This window comes from Tauraco erythrolophus, chromosome 10 (assembly GCF_009769465.1).
Source record: "Tauraco erythrolophus isolate bTauEry1 chromosome 10, bTauEry1.pri, whole genome shotgun sequence".
In the NCBI taxonomy this organism is placed as follows: Eukaryota; Metazoa; Chordata; class Aves; order Musophagiformes; family Musophagidae; genus Tauraco; species Tauraco erythrolophus.
The window spans coordinates 21,288,701-21,310,171 of NC_141474.1; positions in this window are offsets into that span (position 1 = coordinate 21,288,701).

Consider the following 21,471-nt stretch of genomic DNA (forward strand, 5'->3'; position numbering starts at 1 on the left):
GTGTTGTGCCCAGTATATAGATGACGGTTGACTGGGAAGAAGCTCTTGCTTTACTGTTAAAGGCTTACCAATAAAGCTTTGATATTTTTAAAAGTTATTTATCGCAGTAACACGTTTTCTCATAATTGTTTTGGTATCAGTACTGAGCAATGATAGTTTTTAGAAGTACAATTGTTTGCAAAATATTTTCTCTACCACTTTGTGCCGTAAGTACAGAACACTATGATAACACCATCCTGTTTGGTTTGATGTATAATAATTGCTATGTTCCTAGTTTTATTTTCTCCCTGCATTTCAGCATAATCTATTGGGAGGGGGTGTTGATGCATAGTGAAAAATAACTGTAACGAAGCTCTGTGCATATATAGTAGTAATAATAGAAATCACTGTGTCTTAATAGAAGCAGGAAGAACTTAAGATCTTTAGTGTGATCTGAAGCATACATACTTACTGTTTCTGTGGTAATTACGAAAGACTGTGCTGATCATCGGTTATTCTGTAACTGATGCCTGTAGAATGTATCTACCCTTAAAGAAAAATAAAAATTTGATTTTTTTTTTTCCTAGGAAAGCTGATGTCTTTTTTCTGTGTCTCAATCTATATCTTAGAGTGCACATTCAGTTGACATCTAAAGATACATACAATTAAAGCACCAAATCACCTCCTCGTTGCTTGGCAAAGACAGATCTTCCATGGAAAAAGTAAGGAAGGTTTAGCTGAGACAGCCAGTGGGCCACAGTAAAGCTTCCCAAAAGAGACTACTCCACCTGACTAATTGCATTTTTTTCTATATTTCTGTTGCCCCTCGATCTGCTGGGGGAAAGCAGTAATAGCTGTGCATATCTACAGGGTTTTCAGACACCCCTGTACAATGAATCTTTGAACTGTATTTCGTACTGTTCCCTATCTCTGCAATGCCTCCTCTTCTGCTATCCTTTTCCTACTTTTTCCATACAGCTTATTTGCTATACATCATGCTGCTACTAGTCAGCCCTTTGCATTCTTGGAGTAAGGGCAGGATTTGTCCCAGTTTCTGATAGCACACTAGCAGTGTTAATGTTTAGTCTAAAAGTTTTAAATGGCTATGGTTTCCTTTTTTTTTTTTTTTAATTTTTTTTACTTAACACTGTTGTCTGCTTATAAGAAATGCTAGCAAGGGGAAAAAAAGTATGTGACCTATTAAAATGAAAGATTGCCTATTCTTGTAATTACAAGTAACAGGAAGCCTGGTAGTACCTTGTTTGTTAAATTCCTCTGACCTCTTCCAAAAAAAAAATTGTACAAAAAGTCACAGTCATTAGTACATCTAGAGCTAAGGTCCTGCTCTATGCACATGTGTTAGTCATTTACTAGATTTCTCCCCCCCCCCCCCGCCCCTTCTTGCTAGAACTGCAGTGAATTGATAGCTAGATATTCAAACACTGGTGGACAATCCCCTTTAGGCTGTCTTGGAAGAACTTGCTAATAACTAACTGCCGTTCTTCTCTGGCTCAGATTCCCAGTTACTGTAAGCTTACAAGGGGCCCATTTCAACCTGGTTTGATAAAAAGGAGTCCCAAAGACGCAGAGTCCTGGGGCAACAGCAGTTTTAGGTCTAACTGTGGAAAGGGAGAAGGAGAGTGAAAGCTCCCCATGGTTTTGAGGTGAACTCCCTTGCGAAGATTTAATGTGAAAACACTGGATTGAGCGGACTAAGCCTGCACGCTGCTCAGTCTCCAGGCCTTTGCCAGGGTCTGTCAGGTGTGAAGATTTAGCTCCTATTACAGGGAGTAAAGGGATCAGCTGCAAATAAAATATATGCTCTGGATTAGACAAAACCCCTGTTCCTTTGCCATACACACATCTATGCCGAAAGTTAAGTATCTCAGAAGACACCCCTCAGTGCTACTCTATGACTATAGGGTTGTTCCTAAGCTCAATTTTGGAGTCTTCTCCTCTAATTTACTTTGCTCACTCTGGAGAACTGAAGCAGTTATCTAACGCAGACTTGCAAATTTGAAAGATTGATAACATGAAAATGGAAATTACCACCATTTGACTCCAATTTATAGAAGCAAATGTACTCATTACCACAGTTATGCATGTGAAATATTAGGCGGTTGCAATCTGGGATTCTTTTTTTCCCTAAAAAATAAACTGTCAAACTTCTGTTCATGTTTGTAGTGCACCTTTTCATAAAAAAGTTTTTATGTTCTGGTTCTATCTTATATGTTAGGAATGCTTATCTGCAAAATCACAAGCAAACTTTTGGAAACCTAAGGGAAAAGAATAGCGGGGGGGGGAAGAAACTCTGACTTTGAACTGAAAATGTGATTTGTTATGGCTATAAAACTAACTGAAATGAGGAAACAGAAATGAGAAATGGAAATCAATGAAGTTATTTAACATGTATGCATAGAACATAAATGAACAAATAAGGTAGTGTTGTATACATCCTTTATTAATAATGTGACTGCTTTCTGATACATGTAGATAAGCACACTTAAAGCTAGCTTTAATAAAAAGTACATGAAAACTGCTTGGTCCTAAATAAAGCAGAGGTTTTGGTCCCTCAAGAGAGTTATTAGAAGGACTGTTTACTTAATCAAGTGACCTATACATGTGTCACTGAACTTCAATACCATAAAAAGTAACTCATGTATGTATAGACACAAGGAATCAATGCTTTATGTGTAGTGAAACATTTAATTTCTTATACTTCCCTTCTAAGTAATAATATTATCATATCTGGAAACTTTACCTATACCTTTTTTATTCCCTTTTCTTGAGAGAACTATACTTTCATTTCTCGACAACCTGCACTTGTTCAAATGACTGTTAATTGAAAATAAAACCTTCGATAACCTGAGTTGTCAGACAACCGTGTAAAATTTCATTAGAGAGACAAATAAAGTGAAAAGGATCATAGGTGGGACAGCTACTAGAAAGTAGAAGAAATTTAATGGAACTTCTGGTAAAGTGAGGTCTCTGGAGTAAACTTTCCTTTATACACTTATAACCTACAGTGCTACTGAATCACTGCTATTAGCTAATGCAAACGTTCTATATGTGAAAACAGAGTAATAAATAATATGAAGATCATTGGCCGTCAGTGCTTGCCTCATTGGTTTGAAACACCACTTGAACTGGGAATTGGGGAGGAGACTGGATATTGTGCCACCACTTTGTTGTGTCTCTGGGAAATTGTCATTCATATTACAAACAACCTTTTCTTTAAGTCAGTCGCTACATCCTCTTGGGTGCTTGTTGCTAATGGAGACAGAAATACTATTCTACTCTGGATTTAATACATTTCACACATAGATTCATTGAGCGCTACTTTTTTCAGCTGAAGTAGAATTTCAACATTTTTGTGACTTTTGACACATCATCGCTCATAATGGGGTCTTGCTTACAGGGAATAATGAACATATTCTTGTGCCAGATTTGAGGATGTCTTGTTCAGAAACACTATTTGTAGTTTTCATACGACAAAATCTAATGGCTTCATGCAAGGGAATGATTATGAATAGTCCTGTCATTTCCCTAGCTTCTAACAGTGCCTCTAATAACCTTTAAACCACTTCATTAATCCTCTTCTCTCTGTGGCCACTGAAGTCACATTTAAATATGTATCTAAATATTTTAGAATAAAGATGACAACATTAAGGAAAAATGTATTGGTGACGAATTTTCAGACTGGGGCCTTCATGTGGACCTAAACATATGGCCTGAGTGCAAGAGGTTATAAACACTATCTTAAACTTAATTTCACTTTATGGTTTCAATGGTAGGTGATCTGTGTTCCTTATTCTGACCTCAAGTTTATATATAGGCACAAATGTGTATGTGTGAATGCACATGCATACATACTGGAAGAAATATCTCTACCCAATGAATATGCCCACTAAGAAATCTAAATTTACCTAGCAGTGGTTTTAAATCAATTCAGGACCATACTGTCATGGCAAGTTTCAAGTTTCTTGTGGGAAGCGCATTTTGCATGACAAAATTAGGCACTAAAGTGTAGTTTTCTTGGAATAAAGCAGGAAACAGGTAAAATTTCCTACAGGTGGAAAAATGAACACACATGGGAGGCTGCATATAAAACCTGCAGCACGGATAAGCCCAAGGAACTTCTCCTCATTGATGAACACAGATAGATCCTTAGTGAATGTAACTGGGAACCGCTGAATTGGGGAATAGCTGAACTGGGGATTAATTAGAGCCAAGCAGATTTAGAGCAGTGTGGGAACTACAGCTTACTGACACAGGCTGCATATCTGGTCTGCAGGTTTACAAAGCTTGAAGAGCCTTATAGGACATGCAGGTTCCCCCACTTTGGTGAGTGCTTATGAGCAGCACTGTGGTAGCACCAAGGTGCTGTTTATGTAAGATCTCATGAGTCTGAATGAGATTTGCACTTCTATCCTCAGGAATTTTTGGAAATATGTTTTGTTTTCCAGCAGGCTTCTGAACATCTGGAAATGCTGGCATTGTACTGTCTCAGCATAAATCGTAAATGACTGGAAGTGACTCTTCTTTTTCTCCTAAAACTGGTCTTTTTAAGCATTATTGAACTGCAACAAAAGGAAGTAAACTCCTTTCCTTTTGCTGTAGGAGGAGAAGGAACACTTGGTCTCTGGGGGAATCTCTTCTATTTCTTTTTCCTAACTTCTGCACATCGAATGAGAAGGAGATAAAGAAAATTTCTTGGGCTGGTACAAATAAAGGCCCATTTTTGAATCTGTTCTGGTCAGGTAAAGTTGCTTCAGCTGCTGCTGTTACCACTTCATTCTTAGTAACCATTCTGTGACCTTCACTCCTCATCAATCTGTCCCTGAATAGTTATTCTATTTGCAGCTTTTCCTCTGGCTCCCTTGTCCCTTGAAAGACAGCTGTACAGTTTTTCAAGCACTGACACTGCTTCCACTGCTTGGCTGATCTTCCCAGAGGTGTCAGGGGCTGCTTAACCCTCCCAGGGCAGCTCACCGGGCTACTGCACTTGGGATGTGTTCTCATGTCTGAAGAGCTGTGCTGTCCCTGGAAGTTATTGGCAGTGCTGCCTAAGACTGCTGCTATGAAGGGTCAAATTCTCTTTTGGTAAATCTCTTTGCATTGTTTATCTTAGCAGACTGTGATAATCTCATATTACCCTGAGAAAAGAAAGGTGTGACAGAGTACCTGAGGAGACAGTCTCAGGATGGAAATGAATGGTATTTCCAATCATATGTCACACTGATATAAGAAGATAACTCCATCTCTCTTTTTCTCACTCTTTTAAGCACTTGCTATTCTATTCTACACAAAGAATCTAAATGAATATTAAAATCGCCTTTGGCCACTTAAAAATGGAGAAGGTTCTGAATCAGATCTGTGGATCAGAAGACCCTTGAGCTTGGAGCAGTCCCAAGCCTGAATCCTGCAACAAGTGCTTCAGTCGGCCTGATCTCTCACTCGCTCCTGCCAAACATTTGCAGAATTTCTCCTTTAAATGTCTTAATCCTTCCTTTTTCGCTGATTTGTAAATGATGTCAAACCTACTTTTTGGTAACAGGCACCTGTATTTGCACATCTTAACAAATGTGAAAAGTTGTCTTCCTACTTCTCACAGGGGACCTCCGCTCACTTCCAGAGAAAACTTAACTCAAAAGACAACTACGAAAAACACCATCGAAATACGAAGATGACTAATTGGTATTTGGTTTATAGTTACATGCTGACAATGATTAAACTAATTACAAGGCATACTGTGCTAAATTGCTAGCTCTTTGTGTACTTCTAGTGTAGCTGACAACCAGAGAGGTTCTGGTTGAAACTCTGAGTGTATTAAAAAGATTTTTGTTAAGATCACTTGCAGGGCTGTCAATGCCTACGCACACACACAGCTGCATGAATGTGTGAGAGATCTATATTCAGAGAGATATGAACACAAAATTCATTCTTTCAGTCAGAGAGAACAGAGTTGTGCTCTGTTAAACAGCTGCTACGTTTCAGTCGAGATTGCTTTAGTGTGAAGCAAAGTGATTCATATATGTTTTCCCAGAGCATGTTCTCTACAGTCTCAAATTAAGGACTGTGCCGAACCAGACAAACTAATTTAGAAAGGTAGGAAACATTCCTGCCTATGAAGTGATAACGTTGCCCATGCTGCCCAGATATGAAGAAAGATAATAATTTTTATTATGACAAACAACGTAGTTAGTTTAGCATATTTTATTTTTGGGTCACCTCCAATGACTAGACAGAGGAAAAGATGTTGCTTTGGTAATGCCCTTTTAGGTGCCGTTTGATGCTAGAGAACACTAGTCTGGAGCAGTTTTTGTATACTAGAAATACCAGCAAGGGCCTTTTTTCATCTCCCTCCTCTTCTGAGCCTGGGAGAAGTCGTTAATAAAGTCACATAGAGTGGAGTTACATAGAAAAGGACCAATTATGCAGCAAAAGCAGAGAGTGGTGGTTTTTTTTTCAAGGACTAGAGGTAAGACTTCTATCAAAATGAATCCTTTTTAATTTTACTTATTAACGCAGTTTTTGCAATACAAGTTATTACATTTGTGGGGTTTATGTTTGTTGCATATCTTATTTCTCTTCTGTTATGTGCTGTATTATGAGTTACATATGGGATATTGTGCCTTGAGTATTTTCTGATGGTACAATATTTACATTTATGATATTTAATAATTTTTGAGATATATTTAAACCATTCTTACTATCTCAAGTACATTAATATGCAAACATTAGAACTAGCTAAAAGTGAGGAGCTATTGTTACTCCAATACTAATGAAAAACATTGAGAACCTTTTTAAAAACTGTCTAACAGGATAAGTTATGTTCATCCACAACTGTTTATAGAAGTAAAGAGTATGTCTTCCAGCTTTTGGGTTCATTCCGCATTAAAGATAGGAATTATGTCCTAGGGAAGGGGATTACTGTCAAACTGAAGACAATCAGCTGGCATGGGGGAAGGCTTAAAAGAGTGTACACATATGCTGAGATCTGAACATATGATGTGTGCGGTGCAAAGAGTAGAAAGATCAAATTCCCATATTAGACTCTCTGTGCTCAGAACACAGTGACTTGTAAAAGCACAGCTGCAAGAAGATAAACCACTGTCCCTGAGAGTGAGTGCTGCACAGTGCTAGAAGATCAGTATTCTGTTCTCTACATTTAATGCAAAATTCGAGATGACTACCACAGTTTTGACTGTGGTAAAACTGTATAGTACTGTAAAACTGTATAGTAAAATAAATTATTTACAATATTCTGATTCTTACTCCAGTCCCACCTGGACTCAGGAAATTAAGAAGCAGCCATGAGGTTATAGAAGTGACAACACTTGAAAATTTAAATTTGGCTTACTTCAATAAATATGCTGGTTTCTGTTTCATTTAAACCTCTCTGCCTTTCCCTTGTTCAGTCCAGCTCAGCTAGAGCAGAACGAAACTTTGATAAAGCTCAGATGGGTTGTCTTTTATTCTCTATATTCAACATAAGGTCTGGTGATGCTCTAGTAAGGCAGGTCAAGTTCTCCTCTACATCAGGTTAATTCTAATAACTGAGCCTACTAACATGTGCTAGTCTTCATCACCACACTGAATCGCTGTTCTTCCTCTCACTGAGCGCAGTGCATTCAGTTTGATTTCTGTTTGTTAGACAAGTGTAATGTATGGGTATAAAAATTACCCCTTTTCAGCTGAACTCCAGATTGTACATTCCCACAGAGTACTTAACAGCGTGGGAGGCTAGAATCAAGAAATGGTCAGACATTTACAAGCTGATTCAAATCTTCAAACCTAAAAACTCACAAATGAGGACTTTGCAAATGTAACAAAAATATAATTGAATTTGAATATTGATTATTTTTCTATTAGTAAAACTATAACATTTCATTTCTTATGGCAAATGTGGCAAATGGAAAAAAAAGTCGGTATACAGAAATAAAAACCAGAACAAACTGGTTGAGCAATTAAATGAGAAATTGAGCTCATCTTTGAGAAGCTACAAAGCAAAAAGCTTTTAAGAGTGATTATGAATACCACAGTTCTTAAAAGGGGAATGGATCTAATTCCTCCAAATAAGTTGTGTTTGTTGTTCTGTGAGTTTTGTATTTTAGAGTTACAGGAAGCCCACTGAAAATCTCACTCCAGCTCCACACAGAGTGTTGAGAAACAACAGCTCCCCACTCTCTGATGCTACAAGGGCAGTTTGGCTGCAAGTTGTGTCTTCTGGTTCAGTTATTTCAGCTCATCTTGGGTGATGTTGCTGAGCACAATGAAAGAAAGGGGTCCAGTAAGCAGGTAGGATGAATTTTATTAGAGGTCATGATCATCTGAATTGGTCCCATTAATGAACAGTTTATGATTACTGGGCAATATGCCCTCTTCTCCCAGCACTGAGCCACAACTGGCAGCTATGCACTTTGGAAAAGTAGGCTCTCAAAACTAGCTCAGAGAGGGGTGCGTGCAACTACTCCAGTTTGCAAGGCGATATGAACAAAATCATAATTTCTCTCATTGACAAAGGGCAAAAGTAATTGTATAAGAAACTTGTAATGTTCTTTCTTAAGTAATATCATGACTTCCAACTTAGAGGTGCACCCAGTTTACTTTCTCCTAGGGCTTCCCTCCTAAGTGTTTTTCCAAAAGCACTGTTCTGATGGAAAGAGCAGATAGCAGCTTATGACAGAGATACATTAAAGCAATTTAATGATAGATGCATCAGAAAACTCAGATAGGTAGGACACAACCAACCAAACTGCATCATCCAGCAGTATCACATCTACAAGGAAGGGGATGCAAATGGTGAGAAGTTATCTGTCATTGTTTTTCACCACTGACTCACTAATTGTGTTTTAATGATATTTTCTGAACAAAATTGCCAAGAATAGATCACTTTTAGAATGGTAGATTCTGAACATCTGCGTTTTGCCAACAAAATCTGACCGTTAGAGATCTACAGTTTCTTTGTAGTTGCCGAGAAAATAATGACAACTCAAGTCAAGATTCAATTAAACTGAAGAGGTTGTTCCATATCCTTCTTTTATGGGAAGAGAACAGGTGTTCAATAATTTACATAAATTATACAAAACCTAAAGCACTTACAGTAACCAAATGCTTAGCGAGAGACATGAATGAGAAGGTAAGTTAGTTGATGATGTTTTGTATTCCAACCAGTGCCTCTTTAGCACTTCTGTAGTTATAGGTCTGTGAGGGTTTCTGTTCTATATCCTATTTTCATGGATTCATAACTCAATTCCAGAAAAAAATTCTGATTTGCATTTGGCAGGCAAAGATTTTAAACTGAGACTGCATTTTTTTTTTTATTAGGCTATGGGAAAAAAGTCAGTTTAATTGTCTCTAAGTTATGCAAGTATAAAACAGGAATATATTGGTTTCAGATAATATTTTATGCTGCTACAACTCAAAACTACTTTGTTTTTTTAAGGGAAAACTTTACAAGCCATTAGTCTGAATTGTGGATTAGTGCATTTGGGAAACTTGGAAAAAGAAATGTAGAAATGCTTGATTTCTTACCTCTGTAATGATGTTTGATCTCTAGGTACACTCTGTTCCTTCAGACAAACTTTCTTCAAGATGCAGTGCCTTCCTCTGCCATCACTTATGTAAGTCAGCGCTCAGTTCTGTACATTCTACATGGTTCAGGTGAATGGCTTAAATCTGTTATACAATGTGCATGAAATTCGTCATCTACCTTTCCACAAACCTTCCACATTCTTAAAGATCTTGGCAGGTATGCGAGTACTGAAGGGAATGGTTAAAGTTATCAAGAAATGCTCTACAGAATGCACAATATACATTATATATTAAAGGTTAGATTCACCCTGAAAGGAAAGTGGTTAGTGAATGACCGGGAAATGCTGACTCCTTTATTCCACATCTTTCCTAAGAACTGTCGAAGTGGCAGGTTTTAGAAGCACTGTTCTTTAGCCCATGATAAACTTGTAGGATTGATGGAAGACCTAAATCGTGCCATGGAGTCCTCCTGGATTTTGCCCAGCGTTTTTCTTGTGTTTTGGTTTTACTTCTAAGAAGCAGCATGCTTCCTAAAGCAGTCAGAACAGCCAGATCCAAGTTGTGCTGCTGCTCCAAAATTCTCTGCAGAAATACCTGAAGATCCCTGTGTGTTTCAGTGTGTTGCATACAACAATACTAAATAATTTCTCATAGATGAATTGAAACAATGCTAGGGGCAAAAAAATTCCCCATGTTTGGATAGATCAAATACCAAGTTCGGTATGTCAGGATACTTCCTCCCACTTTCACTTGCGCAGCTGTAACGTGTACATAGAATACATGTACATGTGTGGTTTTACATGCATGTAACCATGCATGGACTTCACACTACCTATTCGTGCTACAAAAATTTCCAAGTGAGTAAAAAATTATGTAACACATTTTGAAAATTTATTTTACAAGTTAATGAAAAACTCCTTTTATAGCAGCAATTTCAATCTTTCTTATTGATTCCTAGACCTTAATGTGAAATAAAATCAAGTGCAGATTACAATTACCAAGAATATCACTGTAAAAATTCTCAAGAAATGATCAAGCTCTATTCTTTTCCTTCTGTTCTATTGCTCCCTTTATGCCTTTTGTATAAATGTTCAAGCAACAATGATGGGGAGATTAAAAGAACCAGCTGTTTATGAGCAAACATTTCTGTTTGAAGGTCAGAGAGCAAACCAGGGAAATCTAGTATGAGCATTAATGTTGATTTGACTGCTCACTGGCAATTTTTAAAAAATTGCTATGTTATCAAATGGTTGCTTCGGCAGTTCTGCATGAACCGTGCTCAACCCACTCTTGCCAAAGGCTCAACATACAGTAGGGAAGGCTGCCAGACCCATCAGATTACTGCCCTGTGTGAGCCACCTTAGGATGATTGAAGGGCATTTATGCTGATCTAAACAAACCTATTAGAACTTGAATAATGCTCATTAAGAAGGAATGTTTCTGCAAAAATATGGACATATTCCAGAGTATAATAGAGTATATGTAGAGCAAGGGAGCTAAGAAATGCAGAGCTTTTCTGCAAGTCCTAATGGCATTCTAATGGAGATTTCCTTGATTCCCTGGCAGCATATAGCTGACTTAGCAAATCCCTAATTACAGGCCCTGAAGGCAAACTGTACTTTTCAGTCTCTGTACTGGATATATATGTGCATATATAATTCAGTGATTCCCTTAGGATTTTAAAAAAGGGTAAGAGTAAATGTCATCTGAATACCAAAGGCAATAAAGGAGTGGCTGGTTGGGTCCAGTGGCATTCAGTTCTCCCCATGCTCCCAACCCTCGATTTCATATTTTTAAGTGGAGCTAGACGTTAATTCTTACTGCATCCTGAAATGTATCATTGTGAAAATGTCGTGTTATTGCATAGGACTCTGAAGCCTACTGGGAAATGATTTTGTTGTTCATCTCTCAAACTCTGGAGGAAAGGATATTTTCTCTGCCAGGAAGATCATAATTATCCTTCCCTTATCCACTTTTCTGTAGTTTTCGACTTAGCCTTAATCTTCTAGGTTTTTGTTCTTCCATGAGTTGTCTGCTAGTTCTCTTTGAGTTTTCTTCTTTTCGTGTTTGCTTCTCTTCTGCGTCCATCTTCCTTTCATACTCGTGGCACACATAATCCCTAACAGTTTGTCTTTAATGTCAACAGTCAAATCTTTATGTGCCTCAGTAAAATATTTCCCCTGCACCTTTTGCAAAATATGGACAATGTTTTTTTCCAAGGTTCTTATGTGTCTGAAATTATTTCAGTGGGAATTAAAGTTTAAATGCAAATATCTTATGTCCCAAAGTATAACTAGAGGTTGAAAGTTTTAGGTAAATATTTGCTGAATATTAAAAATGAGGAATGTGGAAGAATCCATGGAGTTTTCTCCCTGTGATGGTGAAAGCATGAACCTTTGTGTAGCTTGTCCCAAACATATGTTTGTAAAAGCCTTTTACAGAAACATGCCATTGTACATTCCAGATACAACACTTCCAATTCAGGAAAAAAACTCTTTTTAAATGAAATAGGTAGATTTTTTTTTTTTTTTTCAGAGACATATTTTTCATTTTCCCCTGCTTGGGAGGCCAGGTGCCTTAGTTACAATGAGCCCACCAGGGCAGGGCTCAGAGGGAGCTGTAAAAAATAACATGCTAATCCATACTTCTTTGGGCATAAACTTGTCACAATTTTAAAGCCTGTTATTTTGGGACATTCCAGAGCTGAAAGTGAGTGCTGAAAATTAACTTTCTTTTTTTTTTTTTTTTTTTTTTTCAGCAGTATAAGGCGTCATTTGAAAAACTGTGGCTCATGAAATTATGGGCTTTGAAGTCATGTGGAAAAATCTCTGTCTGACTAGCATGCTCATGGTTAAAAACCATAGGTGCATCCAGGGTAAAAGAGAAAATATTAATATTACTCTTGGGTAAAAAAGAAAGACATGGCTTCCTGAAAAGATGATTTTTAGAAAAGTAGCAGCTGTCAAAAAATATTCCTGAGACAGAGAAATAAGAACAGGTCTTATGAAGATGAGCAGCGACTCATCTGATAACTGTGGCACACATTCCTATTACTAATGGATTTAAAATGGAAAAGAAAGAGTGAAAGGTACTTCAGTAGTTAGAACTCATCAGTCCTGCCTTGGACAAAGACCTGCAATGTGATTAAGGAACAATCACTTCAGCTTTTTGCCTCTGAGTCCTCATTCCCTATATCTTCACTCTTGATATGATTTTCTAGAAAGTATTTTGTTTCTTCATGTGCTTCTTCATATTTTTCTACATGTTTTTATTCATGTAGAAAAATATAATGGCACAGTAGAAAGGGTGCAGGGACCAGCATTTGTAAGATCTCATCTGTCCTACCTATGGAATTTACACTAAGTGTATAAATACACAAGAATTACTGTTGCTGGGCAGTAGGATATCACACTTGTCTATTCAGTAGAAAATTTGGTGAAAAAGCAGTGTTTGGATCTTATTAAACATACCAGATAGTCTGAGGAATAAACAAAAGAGAGTACTTTAAAATGCCTTTTCTGCTCTGTGTGTGGAAGACCAATTGCTTATGAAGACTGAGCACACTCTTTGCCACAGCTCAAATAATGGTGATATAGACAGGCAGTCTTTAGTGATCAGGATTACTAAGCCTACAAAGATTCATGTGATTACCCATGTTATGCATATGGGTTTTTAGAAGTGTAATGGATTTATTTGGGTTTACAAGTTAACTGCATCATAAATAGTTGACAGTGGTACGGATTTTCGATATTTTCCTTGTGAGGGTACCAATCTTAAATAATGAGTGATACCTCTTGAATAGTCTCATATGTAGTTGCTCATGTACTATGTACTTACCAGTGGATAATAAGCAACTACACAAATACATTAAAAAATGAGAAAGAAATATCCTGCTGCTCTGAACTCCTACAAAGCTACTTCAGAAAGTCTTCCCTTGACTGGAGCGCATGTTGATGTGCACACCATCTCCCTAGGTTTAGATAATTTTAAGGCCTTTTGCATGACAGAGGAAAAATAAAGTATAAAAATTAAATATGTCCTTGAAGGGACTACATTTGGGTAAACAACTAAAGTTATGACATCTTGAGATCTTTGTTAGGTCTTACAGCTAGATAGACTTTATGATACCATACTGAGCAGTCAATTCTATTTTATTGTTTCACTTTATGAAACATAGTTTGTATGATGGGAGTAAAATAGGAATATAGGATCTGATCCAAGGACTATGTCATCCAGACTACAGCAGTAGCCAAGATTCTAAGCAGATTAAAGTAAGGGTTAGCAAATCTGTCATAAGCTAATTTGCCCCTCCTATGATCTTCTCTGGATTTCTAATTATCTTCTATTTCACAAAGTTTATTCATTAATTCTGGCAGTTCTATATGGTCTTCACATTTGTGTTACTATCTAGTTACTCTATCTGTTTGACATTTCACTGTGCAGGTATACTATATTATATGCCAGACATTTACCTCAAATCTTTGTCCATGCTCCTGGTCTACAGCTGGATTTCTTTCATATTCTTTTTTTCCTTGCCATACAATGTACATGTCTGTGCGAAGTCATGCAGAAACTGCACAAACAGGAACCTTCATCCCCTCAAAAATCGTTGCATTTCATATGCCTTCATAGTGTTTAATTAGGATAAATATTCGTGGAGAAAACAGGCTTTCAATATAACTTAGAAAGACTTATACAAGTAAAACTCAATGTTTTTCCTCAGAAATGATGATGTGCCTTTCTAAATGCTTCCTTACTATGGAAACTCTCCTTTCCAACAGTATTTACACCATGTGAGAAGAGTACATATTTATTTTAGTACAGCCATATTCTCTACAAAGTCCATACTGCTACTGCAAGACAGTCAGGTCAAAACCTATGAAACTTTGGAAGTTCAAGGTTGCTATTTCTCAGCAGATATATAAGCAAGTGGAGGCGGCCTGTGGGAACAAACAAGATTAGTCATCCAATCTACTCCTCCATGTAGAGTATTAGTAAATAGAGTTGTGTGAATAATTGCTTTTTCCACTTTGCTGGCTGAACTGAACATTTAAACCAAAACATTTTTCCAGATTTCTCTTTGAAATGAAAAGCTGAGAAAAATGACTTGAATGTAATATCTTGTTTAATTTGCATTTTTTAATAAAAATTTTATCTTCTCATGAAATACTGTTTTGAAACAAAACGTAAATTTTCCTCTAATTACTATTATTTAGTTGAAATTATTAACCGAATTTGACATAAACTTCCTTAGCAGTTTGGGCTAGGATAAATCTGCATTATTCAACGAGTAAAACCATTGATCAAATACTCCATGCTCTAACATAAAATCTGAAGCTTTCTAATTGCTTTCTTTCTTCAGATACACACAGTGAAAAAGAATGTTAATGAAGATGTTAGATATGGTGGAAACACAAACTTCATCACATTAATGTGCTATATTTTACTATTACAATTCACTGTTGTTGCTAGGCAGATGCAATTTGCCAGTATGAAGCAGCTATTACTAATGTAGTATTAAGAAACTGTCCTCTCTTTGAACTTGTGCACATGTAGTTGGTTCTTCATACCTGTAGGAACACATCTTTCTTTATGAAATTTACTGGTTGAACTCTGTAAAAGTTTAGATTTACATAAAATGACCGTCCATTCTTTAAGTGACTCTTAGCAGACCAAATTCCCTATGAACTTTACTCAATTGCACATACAATGTTGTATCTCTACTTTTTCCCCAAAGAAATGTTTTCTATCAAATTTTATTTCAGCCGAGGAAATGGTAAGAGCAAATGGTTGAGACTGCCCACTGCAGTAGAGATGTAGTTATAAAAATATATGCAACAGCTGATGTACAATACTCTTGAAAACAATGTTACTTACAGCCAGATGTCAAAACCATTTTATAATCATTTCATATATCCTACTCTAGATTTCAGATTGATTGTCAACATCACCATTATTTTTGTTGTTGTTGTTATTATTATTCTATGAGGCCCTAAAGGCAATAGATAATCATGTTGAGTTAGCTTCTTTACAAATGGAAGTCTCTGTCTGGAGAGCTCACTCTCAGAGAGTTTTAGAATAGTGTAAGAACTAAAAAACTAGATTGACTATAGAATTTAAAGTGCCACAATAGATGTATAGTTTTTTCTGAGGGGTATATGTTTCTTTGGTAAAGAATTCACTTTCAGTTTTGGCTTAACTTTTTTGTCTTAAATTTTAGGAACAGTAAATAAATCCACTACAATCACATTGACCAAAAGAAAATTTTAAGTTCCTGCATGACGTTGAATCCTTCCATGCTGATAAAGATTCTCACTAAAATGCTTCGGGACTTTATTTGGTTCAGAAACATTATCTAAGACTAAAAGTGAAATCTAATCAACATTTAAATGTAGAAAAGTTTCTGTTCTTTTTTAAGACCTACTGCATTATTACAGCTAGTCAGAGTTTAGCCTTGAAATTTTTTTATTTTTGCAACTTCTATGGAAATCTTTGCATATAAGAGATTCTCAGTATCTCCAGAATATGGTCCTTTTATTGTCTGTAGATATTTTTGGAAGTATAGAGCAACTACTTCAAGCTTAATTAATGTACAAAAAGAGGCAATTTCAAAGGGCTTTCCATCCTGGTTAAAATATTTTTGTAAAATGTCAAAACGATCCTTACCTTTGTCTAAATCAGGAAATATGTTCCTGCACAGGAATTTTTCCTGGAATGTCATTTGTTTTGCAAGTTTCAACATCTATATTACTGAAGAGGGATGTTGTCTGTGAAGGTCCATCACCACTGGAACCAACACAGAGAATGATGGTGCCACAATCCCACTGATCTGTGGATCTAGTGCTCAGGGGTAACCCATCCCTCAGCTGCAGCATTGCTCCAAAGCCCTTCTCTGGCATATGAACCCACGTGCAGCAGGTGACAGCTTTTAGGCTGAGGCAATGCTAATATAGTGCTTATTCCTTCAAAATCTGCAAAACTTTAAAAAACAATCTAATTTCAAGTACAAAGAAAACAAGAGGGACGTTTAAAGCCTACATAGTATGGAAATTCTATATCTGTTCATCTTGGCGTAAGCTGATTGCAAAAGCAAAGGAAAGTTAAGAGGGCAGAAAGAGGTTGTTTTCAGCCTTTATAGAACAGAACATACACAGATTAATAAATGACAATGAGTGAACATTTGATGCAAAACCAAAACAGTTAAGGCAACTGTAAAATTGAAGCATAAACTTTGGCAAATTCAGAAAAGATGTTCCACCATGTCATTCTGCTCACAAGCAATCTTGTGCTAACAGAACAATCTGGTTGGCTAACTCATTAACTGGTCATCTTTTATACGTAAATTCTTGCAACTGTTTAAAACGTGGAGATACTTAATCATCTTAAAGAGAGTTAGATGAGACCAGATCTGGGAAGCATGGAGAAGCCTGTCTACTGGGATTCTGAGTGATGTGATTTCATCGCTTTGGCTTTGTTAGCGAGTGATTATCTGATTAAATCACTAAGTAACATAAAACAAGTTAAAAATTGAGTTAATTTCAGCATGTAGATTTGAAAGCTTGGACTATCTAAAATGGGGCAGAAAATATTTATTAGGAGTGCCTGAAACAAATCTCAGGTATATTTTGCAATATGATATTCAAAGAGCCTTATTTAAAATGGATCTATATCGGTTTATGTAAGGCAGAATGCTGGATTCCTGTCTTTCATCCATCTTTTTAGAGATCTCTTAAGAAACAAATAAACAAAAAAACTATTAGCTGTTTTCTCATTATAGCATTGTGCTACCATTATAGTAGTTATGGTCGACAAGGCACTTCTATTATTGGTTTCTATTTTCAGCTGCCACTAACTTTCTGAAACAATTATTCTTTCAGCTGAAATTTCTCATGCTTGTTCTTAATCCCAGTGGTGGATTGTTTTGTAAAGTTTATAAAATTACTTTGGGCTGTTTTTCTGAAATATCTAAGCATGAAAAATCGGTATGTTTCACCAGTTATTGTATTTGTTATTTATATCGTAAGTTCTTCTGGACAGGGATTTGATTTTATGCTTAGTATATTTTATCGCAATAAAATCTAGACTGCAGTTATGGTACTATATAAATAAAAACTAGCTTAATTTTTCACAACCTTTCTTTAATGATTCTGTAAGTCAAGCACATTTCTGTTTTAAACTTCAGGGGCTATGGATTTTGAAAAGTGTTAGGTTATTTACAAAATTCAATGTTATATGCAATTAAGAATAATGGCCCAGATTCTCAGCTGAAAAGTGCTTCCTGAAACTCAGTGTGGAAGATGACTTAGGAACTTGTTATATTTATTCTCTCTGGGTTAAGGCTATTCTCATGCATTCAGCTACTTGCCATTCCAGGTGGTAACTGTAGATTCATAGTGTAAATGAACAGTGCTGTTGGAGCTTCAGCTATGAGCTGGCCTAAAATATGTATTTGAACTTTTCTGGATTTACAGCAGCTGAAAACCTTGTCTTGTGCGTGTCTATCAATCCTCACTCAGAAATCTCACACATTCCTTTCCATTCATTTCCATTCAGCACTTGTAGAGATTCTGTAGTCAGAAACTCTCTGTGCTCCTAAACTTGTCCTCCTGAAGCTCTTCACTTGTTCATTTCCTTTCTGTGTTCATTTCTTCTTCCCTTCTGAACTTGTTTTAATAACATCTTCATTAATGCTGGTTCTTTTTCTTGCTGTTCTTACAGTTTAATCCCTTTGCTACTACTAGCAGACTAATTTTCGTGATGGCTAGAAATGTTTTCAGTTTAATGTAAGTATGGTCAATAGAAACATGTTTATTCTTCTGCCAAGGTTGTTCGCTTCTCCTTCAACATGAGATACATTTCTTTTCTAGAGATCTATCCTTAGCCTCGTAATAACTGCTTGCTCTTTGAACCAAAAATGAAAGTAAAAATCTGTATATAGAAAGATAGATTGTGTTTCTCCATTGAGTACATGGCTACATTGTGAGCCTTATTTACCTTTGATTTGCTTTTATTCTCTTTTCCTTTGGATCCACAGTCACTTGATGTGTATGTCTATGTATGATCCCTTAATAACTTTTTAAATCACTAGCCAATTTCAAGCACATTAAGAAGAGAACCAAAAATTAATTTCTTACAACTTTTGTGAAAGCAAATAAACCAAGAGGGGATAAGGGTTCTGTGGTGTTTTGGCTGATTGGAAAGATTGTAGGGTGATCCCACGATGGAAGATACATGCAGAAAGAAATCTCTTTAAAAGTCTACTTCGGAGGAATATCTTAAATGTGAGTACTCTCTGTCATCATTGTCAATCAACCTTGAAAATATTTAAATACTAGTAAACATTGAGACCCATACCCATAAATCTTTCTAGATTTAGTCAAACGTATTTGAAACATTTCAAGGTAAGACCAGCACCTTCCTGCAAGATTAACAACAACTGGAATTGTAGGGGTACAACTGGAGTGGGATAGCATTATGTCTGTAGAGGGACAGACACATGGATTTCATCTCAGACTGAGGCTGAAAATTTCCAGCTCCAGATGATATCAAAAGAATTTGGAGCATGGAAGTTATTAAGAAGTTCATCACATCGAGCCATTATACTGTATTTGACTTGAATGTTTTGAATGCAACAGAATGTCAAAAAGAGCTCTTCTTTAGGTGTGGATGTGCGTGTAAGTTTCCCTGGGAGAGTATTCTTCATAATATGAGATTGCTTGGGATCCAATTACTTTAATGCCTATTATGCTCACTTTTCATGCAAAACACCCGCTAATAACACAGCAATAGTATAACTCTCAAGGATGCTGTTGTATTGAGGGTGAAGAGTATATATCTATTTATGAGCTGTAGACCGCTTTTCATGTGATAGTGTTCCACCAGGACTATATTCATCTTTATTAGCTCTGAAGACTCATTCTGTAGCTATTTTTTACAGCATTATGACTACTTCAGAGGAACCAGCAGTAGATGTTTTTAAGACACAGATTTTTAAAGACGTTTATGCACCTGCGTGGCTACAAACATCGTTAGAAAACATTCTCAAATCCTTTTTTCATAATTAATTCATTTCTGAATGCATTTAATGCAATATTGTGATGTTGTCAGGCTACATTGCTAGTGAATACCACTTCTGCTAGTATCCCTTATTACAGAAACATGGATCAGACTTCTGAGGGCTTGCAAATGTGAGGAAAAATACAGAATGGCTAGTATGGAATGGTTATTCAGCAAAGGCTGTTCTTTAAATTTTTGTATGGATTTTAGAAGTGGATTGCCCTAATCTGCAAAAAGGTACCTTTGCTTTGGAATAATAAGGTCCAAATAAGGCATTATTGTTATCATGCTGTAAATGTATACCGTGGTAATTTCATATTAACTTCTCTAGTAAGCTTACATATACAAGCCCTGTATGAGAACATGATTGTGATAGCAATAACTGTGAAACTGTGATTTGGGAACATGCATTTAAATTAAAAATATTTTGAAGTATGTTTTCAAAAGTACAGATAAATAGATGTTAAATAATATGCTTTAAAATTACCACTTCTAAAATATAATCAATGATTCACCATTGGTATTAAAATAATTAAAGCTAGTATTATTTCAGATAAGCAAAGAAAGGAAAAAAGAAATTAATTTCTTCCAAAGTGCTCTGTGACTAACAAGTGCCACAAAGCATGAGTGTGTAGCGAGATTCCTGAAAGAAATTTCCAAGCCTGAATCTGCAATTTAAGCTCTTGGTTCTGCTTTATGCCTTTTTCCTTCAGTCCCCTTCACCTAAATTGCTGCCCTTCCTTCTACTGCTTATTTGCTGTGACCTAGATTTTAATAGCAAGAGAACTATGACTGCACTGTTTTTTGATTACCTGAAACTGAGATCACGTCTAGTACCTAATAAATCCTCCCTCTCGTTGCTAATATCATGTGGCTACATGGTGGCTTAGAACATCTTAGTCAGAATACATAAAGAGTAAAAAAGTACAGATCTTTTCAGTCTTCACTACAAGGAAGGCCTTTGGCTACTCACTGTTTTCTGAGTTTGTGAACTATTTGGCTTTTCCTGTTCTTGAAAAACACACCCAGAACAGGGAGGTGCATGCAGGAAGCAGCAGGAATTGAAACAGTGGTCTGAAGTAGAGCTGGGGGGTTGGATGCTGAGGGGCAAATGAACGTGGAGAAAGTAAAGGGCAGTATGATGAAACGGGACATCAGCACTTAAATAAATTAAAACAACAAGTATGTGGGATTTTCTATTACTTGGCCTTTCTGAATGGAGGAACTTTTCCCAACAGCGTGTAAATAACATTTTAGAGATGTATACTATCACTATAAATCCAACTAAATATTTATAGCATAATTTAAGGTGGGCATACTGGGATGAACTTCAGATATTTGTGAGACAGGCGTAAACACATGCCTACACAAAACTTCTCCTGAACATTTCAGTAGTAGATTCCACATAGAATGTTGCACAAAGATGTGTCCATGAATCTTCCAATACTAACCAAGAAGTCCCCACTAGACATGCTGAGGCAGGAATGACACATTTTCCTGTTTGCTAGTGTTAGAATTATTTTCAGAAATTTTCACACATTATATTCCCATTACATATGTTTCTATATTTTTTGTATTTTTTTTGGTGCATATAATTCACATTGAACTTCTTTTGTATGCTTTCATAAGGTAGGGACCATTTATACATAGTTTTATATCTCAATCCTAACAGCACATAAAATATATCAAGAAAAAAAGCCTTTTCTTTGGTGTGTACTCTCAAGTTATTCTACATCTGTGCATGTTTGTATGTATATGGGAGTAAGTTGGGACTCCTTGTTTCTGTTTAGTCTGGCATAAACAAATTTCCTGTATCACGTTTTGTAAATACTACCAGTCTATTTTCTCTTTCGGGGTTAAGCAATCGGATACATGTATATATGTACGCTACGTTCTGCA